This window comes from Amblyomma mixtum, chromosome 10 (genome assembly GCF_055824585.1).
Source record: "Amblyomma mixtum isolate Tamu chromosome 10, ASM5582458v1, whole genome shotgun sequence".
In the NCBI taxonomy this organism is placed as follows: Eukaryota; Metazoa; Arthropoda; class Arachnida; order Ixodida; family Ixodidae; genus Amblyomma; species Amblyomma mixtum.
This window is the reverse complement of record NC_143021.1, coordinates 73,035,638-73,053,589: the sequence shown is the minus strand read 5'-3', so window position 1 is coordinate 73,053,589 and position 17,952 is coordinate 73,035,638. Positions and strand designations below refer to the sequence as shown.

General features: G+C 43.9%; 1 pseudogene; it reads left to right on the top strand.

The window, feature by feature from the left end:
* Positions 1-17,687, top strand: part of LOC149326112 (kinesin-like protein KIF23) — a 32,194-nt pseudogene extending 14,507 nt beyond the window's left edge.
* Positions 17,688-17,952: the final 265 nt, after the last annotated feature.

Sequence of the window (17,952 nt, the reverse complement as noted above, 5' to 3'; positions counted from 1 at the left end):
CACAACCTACGCCGGGTAGTGAGAATAGGATTTTTTGTGCACAGCGCTTTGGGCCTTTTCTTTAGGATGACGCTCTTTCGGGCGAACCAGGAGGCGTCCGGTGGTGGTAATTGACTTGAGTATTGTTCGCACCCCTTCCTTTCCGAGAATACCAGCCGAGGTTGTGCTGGCACCTTTCACGCATGATCTGCGTACGTGTCTTTCACGCTAGCGTATGCTTGTGCTAGGCGTAGAATTTTTCGCTCGTGTCTTTTTTGCTTTCAGGTGATGCGTGGAATGAACAAACTGTAGTATCCTTTTCTTTAGAGGTCAGTAAAAGAATAGTTGCCATATTCGCTTTTACAACGCCACGGAAAGCTGCTATCTGCACTCAGCGCAGCGCCGGATCCGCATCGGCAGCTTCTCCAGTCCTCAAAGTGACGTCACGACCTCGCTTGACCAATCACGGGCGGCGGCGCGCCGCGCGGCGTGCCCCGCGGCAGAGGCCGCATATTTCTGCTAAAAAAGGCAATTCGCGCTTGTTTTTGCCTTATTTGGATGCGATATTCGAGCATACAGCATAAAAAACTATAGGACGCCGTTGCCAGCCTGATTTTCAAAAAAAGTGCTTCAGTCTCCCTTTAAAGCTCTTCCTTTGTATGCATGATGTCAGCCTCCTTTATGCGTGACATTTTAATAGCACTGTTGTTTAGTGAATATGCTGCCTGGAAAAATCTTTAAATATATTTGAGGGCATCTAGAAAATTTGGGCAACTCTAAGGCAGTTTTATTAGCTGTAGTATGATAAGTTGGGAGAGTAGGGTGACATTCATTTTTTAGGGAAAAAACAGTGCGAATAAGGATGCAGGACGAAGAAAACCACCTGTGTTGTGTACTTTTCTTTATCCTGCATCCTTTTCCGCGCTGTTTTTCCTACAAAATAGACAATTTTTATTTCAACTTCTCATGATCCACTTTGTACAGACTGGGAGTTGATACAGCTGCTACTCACTGCAGCAGGTGTGTGTCCTATAGCTACTAGCAGGCAAGATAAAATGAAGACATTTTTAAACACCAACAGCAGAGCCAGGGTGATAGCCTTACTGTGTGCTTGTCAGATACCTCTTAAATGTTATTAAACTGAACTGACATACACAGGGGATTGTGATACGTCCATGTGTAACAGCCACTTCTGCTGACACCCAGGCAGCTTCATCTGTTGTTAAAATTGCTGCCTTCTGCAAAAGGTTGTGTTAAATATGTCAACCTTGCTTGCTTTGCTCCCCTCTTCCAGGTCTTCAGACCAGACAAGCTGAATGGTTATGACACGCAAACAGTTGCTGAGGCATTGGCCGAATGCCAGCAGGAATACCAGCCGAATATGGCACCCAAGGCACCAAAGATAAGAAGGTATGCGCAATAATATGTTTCATTATTTTTTGGCCGCACTGCTGTCAGGCGCACATGTGATCGCAAAGAAGTGATGCGATTGCTTTTCACAAGCAGCTTTGTGGCTGTGGCCGGAGTGCTCCTCGGCCTGGTGTGTAGAGGACACATTTGGTGGGAAGGCAATGTGACGCTTTGTTCTGTGAAGTCTTCTTTCCCGCCATCCTTAGTCTTGCCAATCTCTCCCGGCTCTTCTTCAGCCTGGCTTCTTCTTCTGACCCTAAATGGTTGTTGTGAATTCAAGATGCATGCATGTCCACAAAGCAACTGCACAGCTGTTAATGTACTGGAATGTGCATTATTCACATTTGCGATTGCTACTGTGCCACTTAATGGTACACCTTGCTGATGTTGACAGTATATTTTAATTTCAGGAGGGATGACGATGGAGTGGACTGGGCTGCTCGTGCTCATGAAACGGGCAAAGTGGAAGACGTCGACCCTGATACGGCATACGCAGTATTTGTGTCATACATTGAGATCAACAATAATTACGTCTATGACCTCCTGGATGACAATCCAATTGACACTAAGACAAAGTGAGCGCTTTACCTTACCCATGTTTGTCATTCTCTCTTAAATTTCAATTGCTTTGGGCATCTTTATTTGCATCTCCTTGTAGCATATTGCACCAAACACGTTCAGTACATTCAGCCAGTGTAACCTGATCCGTATTTTGCTTTGCACTTACTATTTGTCGAAACCAACTGCTAATCTGTTTGTTTTAAAGGTGCATACACCTCTTCGTGATAATTTAAAATCTATGCTACTAGCTATTTCACGTGATCAGTACCAGCAGAAACTGAGACAATGTAAAGTGACAAAATGTGCCTGTCACGGCAGCATTGAGCTTTGTTAGAGCATCCTTTGTCACTCATCAGTGTTGAGGCATGAAGAGCACATAGTAGTGGCTGTAGTCAGTGGAAACAGTAGACAAGGGGAGTGCTAGGTCACAACTGACCACATATAAGCGCTTGTCATGTTTGTTTTGATCACTATCCCTTATTCCTTCGCACTTATTTCTCATTGAATCATCTCCACCTTGCTATATGCATGATGCAATGCATTCTAGGCTAGAACTCTGGCTCCCCTACAGCTTTTGCTCTTTCCAGTCCAATACATTGAGAACCAAAACTCCACACATTACTGGGAAATCTCACTGAATTGACCTTGAATCAAATAATGTTGAAATGTTGTGACAAAAGCCAAATATTAGACTTGTGCCACAAACGTTGCTTGCATTCAGGGCGTAAGCAACAAGTCTGTAGTTGCAAGAGGTGGGCATTTACAGTACTACTGAGTCACCCATACCTCTGCTGTCTGCGATAAAAGATTGCATGAGTGTCATCCTTTGTGGAAATGCATAAAAGTTCAGAAACCAGATTTAAGGACTTGACTTACATTATAATCTTGTTAATTTGAACTGATTGAGAGATGTAGAGAGGGTGAGGGAACAAACACGGGTTAATGATATCCTAGTCGAAATCAAGAGGAATAAGTGGGCTTGGGCAGGGCACGTAATGCGAAGGCAAGATAACCGCTGGTCCTTAAGGGTAAAGGAGTGGATTCCAAGAGAAGGCAAGCGTGGAAGGGGGTGGCAGAAGGTTAGGTGGGCGGATGAGCTTACAAAGTTTGTGGGGGAACTGTGGCCTATCCCACTTATCCTGGCTGACAAGGCACAACACAACGGCTCGCTTCTGGCGCCACACTGAGAAGCCACGCAGCAGTAACCGTACCAGTCAGTCACATCAATGCTTTGAACACATGGCCCAGCATTCAGTGCAGGGCCTTGCTGCATCAGCCTTGCGAATAATTTGAACAAATTTTTTGCTTTGGAGGGTCTACAGTGTGGAGAGTTTTTAACCTAAGCATTAATATACATGCTCATTGTCTTATCATAAAGTTTCACTGTTAGTACTTGGGGCTCCACTCACAAGCTTTGTTTTTTAGGCACCAGGACCACAGCACCATCCTTGTTGGATGCTTGTTCGCCTTGCCTTCGACACCACTGAATTGAAGCATGTGAATGATTTCCAGCTGGGTGGCTCATTTTAGTTCACATGCCAGGCATTCATATGTACTTATTTTGGACTTGCATTCAATGTTCACAAATGTTTCCTGCTTACCTGAACAGTTTATTTATTTAAAATACCCGCTAAGGGCCCTCGTGCGAGGGTATTACATAGGGGGGCATAAAGATATGGCACAGGCATCTGAAACAAAATACACATAATAATGAATTAAAACTAGTAATGTACACAAATAACGCAACAAACAACGCAGAATAAAATAATTAGTAAATGCGCATAATCCAACAAAAAATACAAAATCTGTTAGTCCATGGTTAGCTTTAACGAATGCTGAAACAATTGTAGGTTAACCTCAGTAGCTATGTGTGATGGCAAGTTATTCCAATCTATTATAGTGCGAGGAATGAATGATTTCGCGTAGAGCAATGAACGGCATGTGATGCGTTTTATTTTGTTATCGTGGTCGCGGCGAGGAAAGACTGCAGGGTGTGGCAAAAAGGAGTCGTCGTGGAGGGTGGGGTGGTGATACAGTTTGTGAAGTAAGGTTAGGCGAGCGAAATGGCGTCGACATGATAACGGTTATACAAACACATGGTTATGCAAAGAAAGCTGTGTTTAGCTTTGAAGAGAACAACTTGGCTACGTGACTCAAAGAAAAATGCTGTGCTTTTTTTGATGCTAGCAGATGGTCGCACAGGCCTGAACAAGTTATGTAGTGTACCTATCCACAACTGATCCGTCATTGCGCTATCATCCTAAGTCTATGTGGCACTAGCCATTGGGCAGCCATCCAACAGTTCTGTGTGGTTATTTTTCTTTTCCTCCCACTATCCAGGCAGATGCGATCCAAGATGCTGCGAGAGGATTCCAAGCGTTGTGTGTATGTCTCTGCGGTGACTGAGACTGAAGTGAAGAGCGCCGACGAGGCATTTGAAGCCTGGTGTCGAGGCCAGAAGTCCAGGCACGTGGCCCACACTGCCCTCAATGCGGAATCAAGCAGGAGCCACAGTGTCTTCAACATTAAGCTGGTTCGAGCCCCTCTTGATGCGCATGGACTAGATATCATACAGGTACGTTTTTATTTTGTTGTTCTATGATGCCGAACCCAAATATGTACACTGTGTGTTGATGGTCAGACTATGTGACTCACTGAAATCTTCCCTAATCACTCTCCTAACCTACAAATTATGGTAGACTCCCTCTCAGGCAAGCACAGCTGGATGCTGGAAATCTTGTCAGCTTGTAAGGCACTTAACACCCCAGATGTCAAGTCGGGTGAGAGGACATCAGCAGTGTTATTTAACTGTAAATGAGATGGCATAAGTGATGAGTTCACCAGGAAGCATTAGATAATCATTCTGAAGGTACTGTTTTCAGATACGCCTTAGAGTATGCTTACTCAGCCGAACAGTTGCTGCGAGTTTTAGCCTTTTCTCGTAAAATTTATCTCGCACAGGTCATCTGCCGAAGAGTGCTCACAAACATCATGCTCCTAATCAATCCAAGAGACCAGAATGTGGCTAATAAAATGTTAAAGGCCACCCAGTACTCACTGTAGCTCTTATAATGGTGGAAGAATGATTTGCGCTAACTTATGCAGTTTTGCTCTTGACCATGCAAGCTGAATGTGTCTTTGACTCCGTTGCTTCTGCTCAGCAAAGAACGGCAATTTTAAATAGGGTTTTTGGATTGGATTGTCCACGAGGACAAAAAAAAATGATGAAATGCAAGTTTAAAATTTCTTTGCACCACCAATGAATCTGTGGACAGGTATGTGGTCATCCAAATGAACTAAATTTCTCTGGCATTTATTGCTGTAGGGCAAGTATTCGATAATTCCAAATATTCAATCGACTAGTTTATGTGATATTCGATTCGATCCGAATGTTTGGTACTGGAAATCTCATACAACTCAAGGACAAAGCGGCTTTTCCCCAAAGGACCCCCTTCCGTCCAGTGGCGTCGGCCGATTCTCGTGAACCTGCTATAGCGTCACAACGGGCAGATGAAAGGGGAAAGTCCCCCCTTCCCTGCACTGTCACGCTAGCACGGTCTGAAGAATCGATCGACGCCACTGGACGGAAGGGGGTCCTTTGGGGAAAAGCCGCTTTGTCCTTGAGTTGTATCCGGCTATAGTACTGCTCATTCGTCTCGAGTGAGCAGCGTTTCTGGAACCCTTGCTCTGTGTGGTTTTGGTTCAGTGTACCCCCTCTGGGATGGCACCATGGTGCAAACCGACTCCACGGACACTTCCTAGATGCAATCCCATAAGATCTTTGCAGGACTGTGAAAGCTCAAGAAATCCTTAGGCGGTCAGGTGTATCACTTCTTGCCTCGTTGTCTGCTCTCGTCGTTTGCAGGCATGGTTGAAAAAGGGAAATGAAGAAATATTAGTCAGTTTCAGATTAGGGTATGCATGCTTACCTATGCTAAACGCAAGTATTTTGTGAGATGTTACTCTTTGCTATACGCTCACTTTTAGTTCAGCGTATGCAAAAGCATACGAAACGATAACCTAAGCCTATGGCACCATCTCGTTTCTTTAGAAAGAAAACCACTTTTGTAAGACATTATTTTTTATTCCTAGGAGTGGCCTGAAATCCCAATGCTCCATTTATGACCAGTGGAAGTGCTGAAAAACCCAGTGACACGAATTCACTCTGAATTGAAGAGTACTGCTTCGAAGCGCGTCACCATTTTGGGAACTTTATTTTAGTATACAAAAGCGTCAACTCTGAGAAATAGCATACAAAATATGAGTGCACTCTTACTGTATTTCTTGATGTCAAGACAAACCAGTGATATGCAGTTTAGCAGGTTCCCTGCAGTAAAAATTCCTTGTAAGCCTTCGGCAAAAAGCTTGCATAAAGTATACTACATTAGTGCAGAAGGGCTTTTTTTACATGAAACTGGCATATTTAGAATCAGGACACAAAAATACGTGTTCGTTGATGATTTCAATATTGTGACATAATTTTTTTAAGACCCTCTTCCCCCTTAAGGCTCAATTTGAAATAGCGTTTGGTGTATGCACACCTTAAAGCACACCGTCCCTCGTGCCTCATATGTCCATATTGCACTGGCTCTACATTCTGCAGCATCGGCACACCGCCTCTGCACTCATCGCAAGGAACTACTGAGAATGTTCGCGCCACATGCCTGCATGTCACTGCAGCACACACGAGCAGCCGTGAGTGCGACGCCCAGATCTGTGTCTGCGCTACCTGCAGTGCACACGTACATGAAATGAAGGACGTGCAGCTCCCTCGACTTTTGCGGGATGAGTCCGAGCTGGGTGTAGCTGTTGCAGTTGCTCTTATCAGTGCGAAATTCGCCAATCAAGTGCAGTGGCGTGAGCGCGAAGCTAAAGCTACAGCACGAGGTGCATGGAGATGGGTGCCTCTTTCAGATGCCTGAAGCGGGATGGCACTGGGTGCAGAGGCGCAGGATTTGCACGCGTGGCAGGTGTCCATGAAGTAGCTTCTTCAAAGCAGGTGGAGGTCCCACGAATGTCCCACAAATGTCGCAAATGTCCGACAAATATGTCGACTTCGTCGGCAGGTCGACTCCTCCAATTTCCGATGGCCAGTTTTGCAGAAAGTCAGCACAGCCTGAAGGAGTGTTGCAAAGCTGTAATGTACTCTTAGTTTGTTTTTATTTTCAGAATACATGATTTTGAAATTGCCTATTGTGTCGTTCAACCTTTTTTGTGCACCAGAAGCATTCAAAATATTCGCTTCGAAATTATTCAAAGAAAATTATTCCCTCAGGCCTATGTAGACTCATACATTGGCTATATTTCTCAGATCTCTCAGAAATGTGGATTCTGGCTATTAGCACTCTAGTGAATTAGGAGAGTTGAAAGTTGTCAGCTGCTAGGATTGGTAACAAGACTGCTGCGTTCATTTTTGTACATAAGCTGGGATGTTTAAATTCCTTTTCATTCAATCCAAGACTATGTTCATGGTGTTAGTACCTGACCACTCTTTTTCTCTTCATTTTCAGGACAAGAGGACACTTGTCATTAGTCAGCTTTCGCTTGTAGACCTTGCTGGCAGTGAACGCACAGGCAGGACTGGGAACACTGGCCACAGGCTCAGGGAAGCTGGTGAGACTCGTTTTGACAGCTAGCTTGTTTCATAGATGCCCACCATTTCATGCATGCAACAAACCCTGTTCCTTGTTTCTGTGCGACAGCATGTTGCTACGCTCATCTTTGCATTTAGAAATGATGCTGTGTGAGATTTTGTTCAGGACCTGTTTTCTTTCCTTCCCCCCCCCCAGAGAACATCAACAATTCATTGATGGTTTTGCGTAGTTGCATTGAAACACTACGAGAGAACCAGACAACTGGGTCAACCAAGGTGATGTATTGGCTTTTGTGCTATGTAAATAAATTGGTGCTATTATGAACGTCTTAAAGATGAAGCTTTTTCTCTTTGCCTGTTTGTCTCGGAGATCTTCACTCGGGTCACTGTGCGCTTTTCTAGAACTTTCAGCAGGGCAAAAAACCTGTTTATAGCAGCTTTAAGCTTACTTTTTGTTTATTTGTTTTGGTTTGTTTTACCTGCAACCCTAAAAAACTGCAACTCTGCATTTCATATTCTGCAAGTGGTCTTGGGGCCTCCTCTCTGAAACTTGCATTGATTTTTCAGGTTGTGCCATACAGGGACACAAAGATCACTCACCTTTTTAAGAACTTTTTTGATGGCGAAGGCAAAGTTCGTATGATTGTTTGTTTAAACCCACGACCAGATGACTATGATGAAACATTCGTAAGTATATAGCAGAGCAGTCGTAATTTCAGTGTTAAGCTTGCATTTTAGATTGGATGAATATTTAGGTTGAATTCAGATCGAATATGTATTGCACTGAGCGCATAATTTAATATTTAAAATGTTTATATTTGCTAGCTTCAAATCTCTGTAGACTGCTATGAGGAAAGAATATTAATTCATCCAAGGGTTTCTTATCGCATTGCAGCTCGCCAAGTGTGCGCTGCTTGCCGCGGGTAACTGATATGTAGTGCCATATAATTTTATGTCGGTGAACGCTGCCTACATGAGTGTGCTTACATTTGTTCTCACTTGTAAGTGGTATTGCACGCTTTGACAAATATTAACTGGCTTCATTCATGAGTGGTGCTTTTTGTCAACTTTTTAACATTAAACTGCTGGGAATAGTCGGTGCTTGTTTGACACATTCCTCAAAACCAATCTTTCTTGGACACTATTTATTTTTGATTAGAGAGCATGGCCACTCGCATCACCAGTGTATCTTGCGCTTGAGTAAACTGGTGCGGCTGAAATTGTTCTAGTACTGCTGGACTAGAGCACTCTGTGCAACAAACAGGTGTAGCCAGAATGAGTGTCAGAGAAAGCGTGCAGTTTCTTTTCAACCGTTAAGGAGTTCAGACATCACACTGCCACCGACAAACGCAGCAAGGAACAGGACAGCACAGCAGTCTGCTGTGGCGAGGATCACCGAACAGCTGCGCTTAAACGTTTGAGACAGAGAGACGCTTGGCAACGGGTCAAGACAGCAGTGTGGCAATGTGCTTTAAAAATAGTTTGGCAGTGCTCTCATTTGACATCCTCCTTGCTTTCAGCATGTGATGAAATTCGCGGAGATGACCCAGGAGGTGCTGGTTCCTATGGCCACAGCACCCTCCGCCTGCATGCAGGCCGGCGCCGGCCCATCTTGCCGCGCGCGGCAAAGTTTCAGGGTGAGGTGTGGTTTTCTGTTTTCACTCCTCTACTTTTCCACTTGTGCTGAATACTCGTTGCATTTCTGCCTTGTACCAGTCGGCCTGCAATTAAATAGCCTCAGCACCACCAAAGAACAACAACCACTAGACTGAGTGACAGCCTGTATCCAGAGGTTCAGAGCAGAGCATACTGCTATAACATCACAAAGCCTTCTTTAAAGATACTCATTGGCATTTCAGAAGATCGTGTTGAAAAAGATTGAGGTGCCTGCTTTTTGACAGCAAATTTCATGGTTGGAGCTGAAGATGGAGTGCTTCTTGCATTAAGGCGTAGTAGGCTGCACAGCATCCTGCTCACATTTCACCTCTAATAGGAGAACACAAGTTCCAAAATTACAGTATCTGTCCTTGGAGAAACTGGAGAGGTGAAGGCACTTTTCTTTTAAAGACGTGCTTGCATGAAAGTTAGGGGTACTATGTTACATTATTAGCACAAAATTTGCTTTCTGACTGCTGGTTTCTTTCACTCAAAGGTTCTGTTTCACCCTGTCTGCAGGGAGCCTGAAGGAGCATTCTACAATGCCACCGCCAGAACCATCACGGGAAGTCAGCTGCATGCCGGTATGGCTATCTGCTTTGTTTGTATTCAGGGTGCATTTTTTGCTTCATGTGTGTGAACGTTTCAGGTTAGCCCGCCGCCCACGCCTTTTAACGCGAGAACATTGCATGGCTCGTTGTGCGAAAACCCTGCCATAGCCAGACAGCTGTGGCAGGAACATGGGGCAGAAGCGCTGCACGCAAATGAATTCAGGCAACTCTCTCCCTCTAAGAAGGGCAAGTCGACTTCCACGATGAATGGAAACAGGTTTGAGGGTCCTCCTCACTGGGGTCACTACACTATATCTTTTCACGCTGATAACGGAGCAGACCAGGCTCAAGATGGGAGTAGATATGGCCCCCTCCGCCCCATGCACTGGGCGAGATGCTACTGTCTCGTCTGATGGGAAGTGCTGCATGTACACCGCCTCCACGAGATACGCTAGGAAATATGGTGCACCACTGTCGGGGCTAGAGATTACACAAAGGGGAAGTCTCCGCCGCTGCCGTCAGTTGACCTTCAGCTTTCGGAGACTGAGTTTGTGGCGCCATGGAGTCGCTCACATCTACATCATCAGGCGAGGCAGCAAAGCATGGCCGGAGGCAGCAGTTCACTGGCAACAAATTTTGCAGCCACCATAACGCAACAAAATATGCGAAACGAGCCGCTGCTCCGAAACAACGTTCACTCCTATCCCCCAACAACAACTAAGCAACACGCTCAGCAACACAAGCAGTACTTTCGCATTTACACATCATAACTGCTTAGGTACCCCCATAATTTATTTACTCTTTTGCCGCTACTTTGAGCCCATTGATTGCGGTGCAAGCATTGTAATGGATTAAGACTACGACAACACCTATTGTGGCTTGGTGGCCTTGGTGTTCTGCTACTCAGCACGAGGTCACTGGCATGATCTCATCTGCTGTATTTCAGGGGAAGCAAAATGCAAAAATGTCTATACACTGAGATTCTGGTGCTCATTAAAAAACTGCAGGTGACCAGGCATCAAAATTCACCTATATATTGTCATTAAGAATGCTGTAGCAAATTTTATTTTTGTCTGTAGTACATGCATCACTTTCAAAAATGGGCTTTGCTTACCACTATTTGCATGTTTTGCAACCTAGGTCATGAAACGGTAATCATAAAATTGGCGTGTTTTTGGAATATTTTTGCGGAGGATAAAAGCTGCAGTCACTGCAATATCACACCAACAAATATGCAGAGAGACTAATATACGATAGCAATATGGCATGGTAGCTCAACTGACCTTCTGTTCTGCTAAAATTCTGCTGTTCTCCCCTCTCATGTGAAAGGTGCGGGGTTCAATCCCCAGTGCCGATGGGTATCCACCGGTGATGAAGTGGGTACAAGCTTTCCCTTGACCTGATGCTCAGCATCTCTGGGGTGAAGTGCTTAGAAAATGGGACCTTGTATGATGGTGCTCTTCGCCACAGATTTCCTTGCACCATTAAATGCAAAATCGTCATCAGCTGAGCTGTTCTGCTGAAAACTAACATGCATATTTATATCATTGAGCATGAGCGTATGTGATGTACAATATGCAGACTTTGCTTGATCCCTTGATGCAATCTTCTTGCGAGAGTACCGTTGCACTGCTTAAGCGTTGGTTTGTTTGGGGATTTAAATATTTTTACCCTTTCTTTGTTTCTCTGAAGCTGAGCGACTGCTCTGACAGTGATGTTCTGCAGCAAGAGGACGACCAGCGGACCGATAGGAAGAAGCCAAGAAGAGAAATGGAGGAAAACAATGGTGCTGAAAGTAATTGTCCATCTTATTTCCTGGTGTATTGATCATTTTTTCAACATGCTTTCACCTGCTTTTTTCTCTTGTCAGTTGATGACCTCAGGAGTAAGCTCACCCAGAAGGAAGCAGAGAACAGTGCTTTGAAAGAGGTATGACAAGCAAGGGCACATGTGGAGAGCGTTGCGGTCACATGATTGCATTTGTGGGCTCGTATCGGGGCTTACTCATGCGAAGCTAAGGTTAAGCTTAGTGCCGCAACTAGTCGGCAGCACATATTAAGGCCACTACTGTGTGCAGTGCAGTTCCACGGCCTGTGCGTTTGCTTCAGGCATCACGAGAACACTTGTCTCGTTTAGGAGTTCCTTTTGTGAATGACTGCCTTCTGTGCAGTGATCTTTTTGTTATGCAGAATGCGCACAAATGTTCTACTAATTTGTATTCTGTTCACAGCTGTGTGGCCTGCACTCTTACAGTTTTGTTAAGCATTCAAAGCTACAGCACTTATGAGAGGTTGTGCTGTGGACCAGCCAGTGGGAAAGGATGGAGCTGTGTGGACCGGCACCAACCGGGTCATTCACTGCTGTGTTGCAGATGGGAGGAGAGGAGAAATAACAAGAAAAAAAAGTTGGATGCACCTTTCAGCCATGAACGCAGAGTATCTAAGAGGTGCTTGTTGTGCTATGCAGTGTAATTCACTTATGAGGATACCAGATATAACTATATATTGCTAATAATGATCAAGTTCTTTAGATTTATTAATTCCCCTTTTGCCACTGTGTAAAAATAAACCATACGTAAGAATACAATTATCGGTGAAATAATGAATACAATGATAGGATTCTGGCCCCCCCAGAAATTGCATGCCACCCAAGCTGTCTTGATAGAAAATGAAATGCTTTGATGCGATTGATGTAAAAACTCCACAAATGGGCCGCTGTTGTGGATTTTTCGAAGGTCTTATAATGTGCGACACTGTCAAACTAATACTAAGACCTTTGATAATAGGGTCCACAGTATGGCATACTAGAAGTACTTGAAGGAATCAATAATTTTAGCATGCTTCTTTAAGCTGAGCATTGCATATGTGATGCGGGCACTTATGAGTGCCGACATCACATATAACATATGGACAAAAATCGCACATAAAAAAGGGGGTGTCCACTTTCTCCTTTCTGAATCTGCATTTCTGCATTGGGAGTAGTTTAACTGCAGTTCTTCATGCTTTTTTTCTTCGTCTTTTGTACCTTTGTGGCATTGTTTTTTCACTACTGCATTTAAAATGCAGTCCTCAGCCAGCCTTTCCCCAAGGAGAAGTACCATGATGGGTGGTAACTGGACAATCTTTATGGGTGTTGCACATAGCACTTCCCAAAACTTGTGCTTTTAGCTCCTAGCAAACTGTTGGTGAACATGAAAGGGTAAAGTTAGAAGACTAAGAGAGCACAGTACGTTAGGGAACAAATGAGAGCTGGTATCCTTTGACCTGTCCTTAGTGGAAATCAAGAAAGAATGGACATGGGCGAGTCTTGATGTGAAAGGAATGTAAGTGATGGTCCCTTAGGGTGATAGAGTGGATTTCAAGGTAGGGCATGCATGCATTGGTAACAATGACATTGTCAAGGTAGATGTGAAAGGGCAAGAACCGGAAGCAAGCAGAGGGCATCTCTAATGTGGTGCGCTGCCTCATCTGACCATCTTGTTTCTGTGGTGTGTCCAGGAGCTCAAGGTGATGCAGATGGACCTGAAGGCCCGAGAGCAGCAAGTCGTTCTGCTTGAAAAGAAAGTGGCCCATGCCGAGCAGTCTGTGCAAGCCCTCACCCTCCCCAGGAGAAGAGGACTGTGGAGAACATGGTCAGTGCATCGCAGTCATGTCCTTTTTACTTACGCCTGTTGTTGACCTTTGTTTTGATTCGCTATTATGGGATTTGATGCTGTTTATGTTTCATCAACCGAATTATGGCTGTGACGTGAACTTCAGGTCAGGAGAGGCACAAAAAAATGGCAATATAACTGCTGATATGCCATTTGTTGTAATTCTAGATCCTGACGCTGGCTGGTGCTGTAGTGAGTTAAAACTACTTATCCGCATTTATATTGCACTTTAGCTTTGCCTCACAGAGCCTAAGGCACAACTGCACATCACAGCCATCGTTCGGTTGATGAAACCGAAACAGCATGAGAGGAGGAATTCGATTACAAATTATTTAGCAGTTGTAGTTGAACACCACATCAGAAGAAAACATGTAATAAAATTAGGTTCTATAGTCATTTAATTATAATGGACCAAGTCAAATTTAGAAGAGCGGGGTAACATTTGTACGTATGAAAGACTCTTTGTGACGTAAAGTTTTCGTTCTATACGGCTGCTTCCAGGCTATGCAGCTGCTCTCAGAACATGCAAGGTTGCAGTACCCACCTCTCATCTTTTGGATAATGTGGTTCATATTGGTTCTGCAAAGCACTGACTTTGTTCATACTGGTGATAAGTGACTGCCAGGTACGCGAATTTGCAGGGACACCATGAACAGTTGTACCTTGACAATAAGGCATGCGTTACTGGTTCTGCAACTACATCTGAATGTTTCAGTGTCCAGCCAGATCAAGCAGCGATTGTTGCAAACATGAACATTCTATATTTTTCACTTTTGAGCTGTACAAAAGGGTTGTTGCTTTCAAATGGCATCTCCACCCTAAAAATAACATCTTTACTTAAGTGTGTAATGAAGTGTGTGCCTTAGTTTATTGCGTTTCACCTGAGCTGATATTTATTGGTTGTCTGAGCACCATGCTTAATTATAAAGTGCCTGTGGCCTGCATTTTGTGTACAGTCGCCCTCAAAAGTAAATGGGAGGCGACTTCATCAAAAAAATTTAATTTCTTTAAATCTAAAGCATAATGATCCATGTTTCTTGGTGCACACTGCAATTCGCACAATCACAATTAGTCTGCACGTATGTATTCAAGGATGCATGAATTGAGTGGGCAGTGATTAAACCGTTTCGTTAATATTGCCTTCCATTTACTTTTGACAGCACCTGTACATTGTGGGGCAAATTTAGCTACACTGACTTCCAAATTTAACGAAATACAAACTGTGCAAGTAAATTGGATTTCTTACGTTTGGAAATTTCTAGAGCTTGCAGAAAAATGCTATTGTGCGATAGTAATGTCATTAGTAGCATTCAGACCAGAAACTCGATCATTGGTGGAAAAAAAAATCGCCTATGAAACAACTTAGCTGTGGCCCTTGGCATTGTTTTTGTCCTCTGGGAGACAGTAGCTGCCTGCTTCAAGGTGTTCGGTGCTTGAGCATCATTTGTGTGCAGCTCAGCGAGAAGCAGAGGCTGCTGGACAGGGAGGCCCCGGAAAAGGTGCAGATGCAGCTGGAGCGGGAGAGGATGAAGTCGGCCATGGTGGGTGTTGGCTTGATCATGTTTTATTTGGGAGATACTGCAGTCGCGGAAGACCAAGCAGGTGGGAGCATACAGATACAAAGTTTACATAGCAGTGCTTTCAGAAGCATACTTCAAACCAGCACACCTTTCTGTTAATTTTGTCGCGACGGCAATTGTACCTGATTCATCACTCATAATTGGTGCATTTTTATGACACTACTTTCATGCATGTAGACTACTTTCAACCATATTTCATGTGTACTGCGAGAACTGCTTACTCCGAAAGTCGATCCATATTGCGCCCAGCTTAAGGGGAAATGCAGGTCTTGAAATGGTAAAAAAAATTCAAAAATTACGTTATTTGGATTCAATATACTTTAAAGTAGCTGCCTATAAAGTTTCAAGGTCTCATTTGACCTCTGACTACTATAAAATCGATATATCGGGTGTTGAGTTTGGAGCAAAATGCCGGAGAACTTCACTCCCATCTCTTCCCACAATCGTGTCCCCAATGATCGTCATATTGGTCTTGTTCAGAAGCTGGTGCTCTTCTCTATTATCTTGGTGCTACTCGCTGTTGTGAAATCCTCTTGGGACGTCCGCATTCTGCCATTTGTTTAGGTCTCTACAACGCCTCCAAATGGCTGGCGAGCACAATTCAAATGCATTTTTCTGTTTCGCGTTCTTTGGCAACATGACTAGCCTTACAGAAATTTTCATAATCTTTTTATGGTGCAAGTTAAATTAACCTCATACCGCTGAAGTCAGAAAGAACTGAACTATGGAGCTATGTTATCTTTAATGGCTCAGTCAAACATAAAATTTTCTGAACAGTAATGTTACCTAATTATATTTCATACTTATGGTGCTTCGACATAACTGACCATATTTTTATAATAATTTATTTCAGTAACAATATAAATAGCATAGTTCCCCATTGCAGATCATTGGCTATAGCTCCATTTCAAATGGAACCAAAATTATTTAAGGAAAGCGTCTTAACAACCCGTAAGAAATTACCCTATTAGATTTGAACTATTTTTCTATAACATGGAAACCAATCAAAATATACTTAAACTAATTATACTATTGAAAACAGAAGAAATACCAACACACATCTAATTTCATTGCGCTGTGTCTAATAATAAAAATTTAAATTTAAAGACCTGCGTTCCTCCTTAAAATCTTTTTCTTGAGCTATAGACCATGGGGATCATGAGTTCAGCTGAGGAGCATAATATAAATTTGTTCCTTCCATTGAAATTTCCTAGCAGAAAGAGCACTTGGACATTTGACTGCGCACTCTCTTTGGGTGCCTATCATAGGGTGCATTTTATTGCCTCTTGGAGCCCTGGGCTAGTTAGTTCTGTCAGTGGTAGACAGGAAAAAAAAAATTCGCTTTGCTGCACAGAGGAATGTTGCTAGGCATGTTAAAGCATACGGTCCACTCCGGTGCACTGTCTTTGATTCAGAAAGCCGAAATGCCAAAGAAGCTTGCAGGTGAACAGCTAAGCTCATTACGAATGCTCATTCAGGCTGTTCTGTACTTATGATGCAGTGGAGTTTCCACCCATTTCAGGTCTCAGAGTGCTATTCTGTTCTGTGGTGGGATGGTTGCTGCTACAAACAACTGCTCTTGTTCATCAGCCATTTCGGCGCTGATCAGACCAGGAGCTATTTCACGTGCAACGCCCCCACTGTTGAGTTTAGAGACCCATTTAGTACTCGATGGCTTTGTTGTTGCACTCTGTGAAGAGGCTGTCGATCCTGGTCGATGTCTTTCCCTGACAAACAGGCCGAGGTGGAGGCCAAGCTGAGCGTGGCCAATGAGAAGCTGCGCATTCTTCGAGAGGTGCTCAACTCCACCGACTCGTACATGCCGCCAACGGCATCAGCGGGAAACCCCGAACCGGCTGCACCTCCTCTGCTGCTGCCAGTGAGTGGGGACACCCCGGGGCACCGTTAGCCTTTTGCTGTCGTCGATGGAGCACCTGTCAAGCTTCCCGAGCATGCTGATGCTTGCGGCTTGCATGCTCCTTCCTATTGAAGTAGCCTGGAAAAGTGAGAGACGTTTTCTCTTGCATCGTTCGAAGCATGCACATCTGTGCAAGAATTTGCTCGCAGTGTCAACCTTGTGACAAATGCGACAATTATACACTGCAGTTCAGTGACGCTGATATGCAGTGAACAGTGTTTGCGACTACGCTTTATCATTTCTGATGCTTGCTCTAATGTTTGCACTTCATTTTGCATGTCTCATTGAATTAGTGCATCGAATGTAGCACTGAAGCACACCTTTTCTTCATGCATTTTTTTCTTTTTTTTCTTTTTTCTACACTCGTTATGTGGATGGACATGCATTCATATGATGGCTGCTCCTTTCACTGAATGCAGGCTTGCTGTGCATTTTCTTTTGTACCTTTGGGCAATGCATCTTTATGCTCTAGCCTAAGAAAAGGCGTGCATGCTTTGCTTACGCAATTTGCATCTAGTAATCGTCCTTTGCTGCATGTGAATTTGCAGCTCTTTTAGTTTGGAATTGTGTTCATACTCTGAAAGAATGTGTTCTAGCCTCATAAAGACTTTTGAGGTGCATGGCTGTACGCTCTTTTCTTTTCATGATTTCATGTAAGTCATTAGATGCAAAGAGTTAATAAAATCTATTTTGTTTGTGTGGGCTGCATGGTTTTATGCATCAGTGCAAGCACAAGTGTCTTTATGCTGGACAACTTGCTTTACAGGGCAATGGTTGCCGCATCTAGTCATCGTTATGCAATAACTTAACACACTGAAGCATTTGTGAGGGCCTCATTATATTTAGTCGCATTTTCATTGGCACCTGACTTCTCTTCCTTCTGTTTTATTTTGGGACCAACATGCGTGAGGCAAATAAACACTTTTTTGTGACTTGTGCTGTTGCTAATCTTACTGCAATTAACATTTCGAAACTGCCGTACCTGGTGTACCAGGCGGACAGTAGTAGCTGACATGTCTCCTATTTGTGTGTGTCAAGCTCAGTGGTAACTG